Source organism: Apteryx rowi, unplaced genomic scaffold, assembly GCF_003343035.1.
Source record: "Apteryx rowi isolate R43461 unplaced genomic scaffold, aptRow1 scaffold_27, whole genome shotgun sequence".
In the NCBI taxonomy this organism is placed as follows: Eukaryota; Metazoa; Chordata; class Aves; order Apterygiformes; family Apterygidae; genus Apteryx; species Apteryx rowi.
In genome coordinates this window covers 1253414-1258231 of record NW_020449085.1, presented here as the reverse complement: position 1 = coordinate 1258231, position 4818 = coordinate 1253414, and the positions used below count along the sequence as shown (strand labels likewise).

Here is a 4818-nt window from a genome sequence, read left to right as displayed (position 1 = left end):
AATATTAAAAATGCATCAATGTCAATTTTATTCATTAAATATTTACTTTGTTGAAGGGAAACTGTTTTGCTGCTGTTTTAATATCACTTTGAGAAGCTTTTGGATGTGACCGCATCCAACGATCGCAGAGGGGAGCCCTCAGGTAGATGGACAGGGAGCGGCACGGCGGCGTGTGCCGGGTTCGGGCATGGGAGCCGCGCGCCCGGCCCGGCAGGACGCCCCTTCCCGTGGCGCCGCTCCGCGTGCGACCTCGCTAGTGCCGTGCGCCCCGGCTCCCGCCGAGCATCGTGGGTGAGCGAGCGCTCGGCGGCGTGAGTCAGCGTGGGAAAAATCTCGCCCCGGCCGCGTTTCTGATTGCCCACCCGCCACGTGCGCGGGACAGCGGAGGGGCTGGACCCGGCACGCCTGGCTTGCCCGGAGCATCCTGCAACCGGCTGACTGAGGAGAGTGCATGGGGGGCCAGCAGCGGGTGCCGGACGTGCCGGCACTGGGGGAAGGCAGGCCCCGGCGGAGGACGGGGGCTTGCAGCACCGCGGCAGGCAGGGTCCCCCGGGCTGCGGAGCCGCCTGGCCGCCGGCGTGGGTGACGGGAGCCGGTCGGCCGCCTGCGGAGCGATGCGTGGCGCCGGGAGCTCAGCTTGACGCTCGGAAATCGCCATCTTCCCGGAGGAGCGTGGCTGCGGCTTTCGCCGGGCTCCTGGCCCTTCCGCCCCGCAGCGACACGCCGGGATCCGGGAGCGCACCGGCCTCGCAGTGCCGCAGCCCACGGTTCGCTCGCTCTCGCCTTCCTCCCTCACCTCGCTGTCATCGCTCTTCCCCCACGCCGTTTTGGGGGCTGAAACGTCGCCCCTCGCTCTGCGTCCCGCGAGGTTTGGGATGCGGACGCGGGGCTGCAGCAGCTGCCGGCGGCATGTGGCCCCCAGGGCCGCCACGGGGCCGGAGGAGGCAGGAGCGCCAGGCTCGGCGCCGGCAGGATGGAGCGAAGCAGCAGGGCAGAGCTGCACCCCGCGGGGCAGCCGGGAGGGGAGCAATGGGACGGGGACGGAAAGCGCCCGCGTGACTCGCCTTGCCGGGCGCCAGGCCGGCTCCGTGCGTGCCGGGGGGACGCTGGGGCGCCGGGGGTGACTGACTCCCGTCTCCCGTCTCCCGTCTCCGCAGGCTGTGCCTTCCTCACCTACTGCGCCCGGGACTCTGCCCTCAAGGCCCAGAGCGCCCTGCACGAGCAGAAGACGCTGCCGGGGGTAAGTGCCAGCGTCCCGCCGGTGGCACTCGGGGGCGACCGCGCGGCGCCGGCCGGCTCCCCGGCGGCGGCGGCGGGTGCGAATCGCCGCTCTGTTTTCGGCAGGCCCTGCTGTGTTTGGGGGGCGAGCAGCCCGCCGGCGCTCGGGGAGGCTCGGAGGGTCCCGTGCCGGGCGCCCGGCGGCTCCGCATGCCCGGGCTTTCGGTGGCCGCTGCGTGCCGCGCCGCGCCGCCGTGCCTCGGTTTCCCCCGTGCCCACTGCGGCGGGTGCGCAGCCACCTGCCTGCGAGGGCACTTTGCACCCAGCAAAYGCCGCTGCGCGGGGGCTGCTCGCAGCCGCTTCCCTGGCGCGCTCGTCGGGGGGCCGCCTGCCTCGCTATCGCCTCCTGTAATGGGATATAAATATTAAATCGTAATGAATAAGAACCGTTCGTTTGCGGTTAGAGCGGGAGGGGGAGAGAGACTTGCAAATATTGATCCGGAGTTTTAAATGAATTCACTCTGGTTTCGTGCCCCGGGTTCCTTCCCCGGCTCCTGCCAAGGGCTCCGGCGAGCGGCAGCTGCAGCTGCATCCCGACACCGGGCTCGGACCCCGCCATTGGGACAGGCGCACGCCGCCACGCGACTGCTGTCACTGCCCTGGGGGKTGAGAAACCGGAGGTGTCCGGTCACCGCAGCCCCTTGTCTTGCTGATCTTGGAGCATACGGATTTCGCTGGTGCCGCTCGGTGAGCCGGCGGGTGCCCAGCGGGTGCTTGGGTGTCACTGCTGCAATGAGCTTGGAGTGCTCAGCCAGGCACTGACTGGCGTGTGACGCACAAGGGAAGGATTCCCCGTGCCTCAGTTTCCCCATGTTGAGCAGGGGATCGTGCCGGTTTCTGCATGACCCGCACGGCTCCGCGAGCAGCCGGGAGCTGGCCCCGGCACGCTGTCGGCACGCGGGAGGCCAGGGCCGTGCRGGCAGGATGCGGCCCCGCTGCGGGGCAGGGATGCTTTCAGGCTGCGTTGGGCAGGCTGGCTTTCAAAACTGCTGCTTTAGTCCCCAGATAGGATTTGCCTGGGGTCAAGCTGGATTTGCCGGGAGCCGGCGACTCGCCCGCACCCGAAACGGGCGCCCGGGGCCGGCCGAGCAGGGAGGGCAGGTCCCGGCGCGCAGCCCCGCTGGCAGCTGGGGGCCATTAAAAATTGAGCGGCAATTTGAAATAACACCAAATAGATCGATCGGGGACGCGCGGCCGAACGAAACGCGGCCTCATCAGTCTTTGATGAGCCCCGCTGCACAGTGGTGGCCCCGGCGCGGAGGGCGGCCGCGGCCCTCATGCGAGCCCGGCTGTCGCCCCCACCACGGGTCAGCGCTCAAAATCCAGCTGCCAGCTCTCTGGTGCAGCCAGCTTCGGGCAGTATTTCCTCCTTTTTTATTATTATTATTTTTTTTCCCCTTTCTCCTAGCGAAAGACAGATTTTGCTGCGAACGCGGCCCCTGGGCCGCCCGGCCCGGCCCCGCGGGCGCGGGAGCTGCTCCAGAGGCCGCAAGCTGAGGCATCGATTTTCTCCCGCCTGCACGCTGTTCTGCCTTCTGCGGGCTTCGACCTCCCGAGCTTAACAAAGTGAAAATAAATATTTAATTATTCCCCTAAATAAAAATCGATAGCGCCACCGGTTGGCTGAGTAAACCGCGGGCCCCATAAATTTTCCCCACACGTGGCTCGCAGCGCGCCCGTTAAGGGCAGGAGCGGCGGCGAGAGGCCGGCGGCAGGAGGGAGCGGCAGGACGGCGCCCCGGGGCCCCCAGAGAGAGGTGACACCCCGGCGAGGGGAGAGGTGTTGCGGGACCCCAGGGCGCACAAGGGGTGGGGGGTGGCGGCGTCCCCAAAGCGCCGCCCCGCACACAGCTGGGGGCATTTGGCAGCCGCTGTCCGAGCCGTGCTCACTTGTATAAATATCCGTGTGTAGCGGGTGGAGAGAGCCTTCATGACACGGGCRCCAGAAGGATGAGGGGGGGACGGCATCGATGGAGACGTGCTGTCCTGGCCCACGTTCTCTTCGCTGGCACAGTGCATCAGTAGGCTTAAGAGTTAACACCCCGCTTTCCTGGACAGTGAGGAAGCTCCATACAGCAGCCAGAGCCGCTGTGTGTGTGGCACTGCAGGGTCCGGCTCACGGACACACATCCCCACACCCGCACGTGGGCACACGCCTGCACATGGACACGTGTCCCCGCGGGCGCACACCCTGCACATGGGCACACGTCTGTGCATGCACACGTGTCCCCGTGGGCGCACACGCGTCCCTGTGGCCATGCAGCTACACGCAGGCCCCTCGCCGCTCCCAGCACCGTCCCCCATGTCGCGCATCCCCCCCAGCGCCATCCAGCCCCGGGTGCCAGTCGTGTCCCCATGTGGAGGCCATGGTGGTGGCCGGGACACTGTGGAGGTGGCCTGGCGGCTGTGGCATTCAGGGACCCTGTGGTGGTGGTGTGGAGGCCGTGGTGGTAGCCAAGATGCTGTGGTGGCGGTGGGAACACCGTGGTGGCAGCAGAGAGACCGTGGTGGTGGTCTGGACGCTGTGGTGGTGGTGGGAACACCGTGGTGGCAGCAGGGAGACCGTGGTGGTGGTGTGGACTCTGTGATGGCAGCGGGGAGGCCGCGGTGGTGGCGTGGACGCTGTGGCGGTGGTGGGGAGGCCGCGGTGGTGGTGTGGATGCTGTGGCGGTGGCGGGGAGGCTGCGACGGTGGCAAGGAGGCCGCGGTGGCGGTGTGGTCGCTGTGGCGGTGGCGGGGAGGCCGCAGCGGTGGCAGTGAGGCCGCGGTGGTGGTGTGGTCGCTGTGGCGGTGGCGGGGAGGCCGCAGCGGTGGCAGTGAGGCCGTGGTGGTGGTGTGGTCGCTGTTGCAGTGGCGGGGAGGCTGTGGCGGTGGTGGGGAGGCCGCGGCGGTGGCGGGGAGGCTGCGGCAGTGGCGGGGAGGCCGCGGTGGTGGTGTGGACGCTGTGGTGGCAGCGGGGAGACTGTGGTGGTGGTGTGGACCCCGGGGATGGTGGCGGGGAGGCCGTGGTGGCAGCAGGGAGGCTGCGGTGGTGGTGTGGTCGCTGTGGTGGTGGTGTGGTCGCTGTGGTGGTGGTGTGGACGCTGTGGCGGTGGCAGGGAGGCCGCAGCGGTGGCAGGGAGGCCACGGTGGTGGTGTGGTCGCTGTGGCGGCAGCAGGGAGGCTGCACGGGGCCTCGCTGGGGTTCAGCCGCGCGGCAGCCGCGCGTGGCCCCGGGGTTCCCATCACGGGGCCCGTTTCTACCTCCCGTTTGTGTCGATTCTAGTGAATTTGGCACTTGCGTCGAAGAGCCCCGGTTCTCCGCCTCTTGTGCCTGCCTGCCTGGATGGAGGGGTGCAGCGGCGGGAATGGGGACCAGGGGTGCCACCGCCCTCGCCTCCCCTCAGGGCCGGGGGACATGGGGCACCACTGCCCTCGCCGCCCCTTTGGGCTGGGGCTGAGGGGATGTGGGGCACCACTGCCCTTGCCTCCCCTCGGGGCTGGGGGGACGTGGGGCACCGCTGCCCTCACTTCTCCTTGGGGCCGGGGGACATGGGGCACC

At 68.7% G+C, this 4818-nt stretch overlaps 1 protein-coding gene across 1 annotated transcript in view; it reads left to right on the top strand.

The window, feature by feature from the left end:
- Nucleotides 1-1163: 1163 nt before the first annotated feature.
- CELF6 (CUGBP Elav-like family member 6) overlaps nucleotides 1164-4818 on the top strand; it is a 19954-nt gene continuing 16299 nt past the window's right edge. The window contains exon 1 of the mRNA XM_026068260.1: nucleotides 1164-1240. The gene's annotated coding sequence lies outside the window, so the exon portion shown is untranslated. The remainder of the gene's footprint in view (nucleotides 1241-4818) is intronic.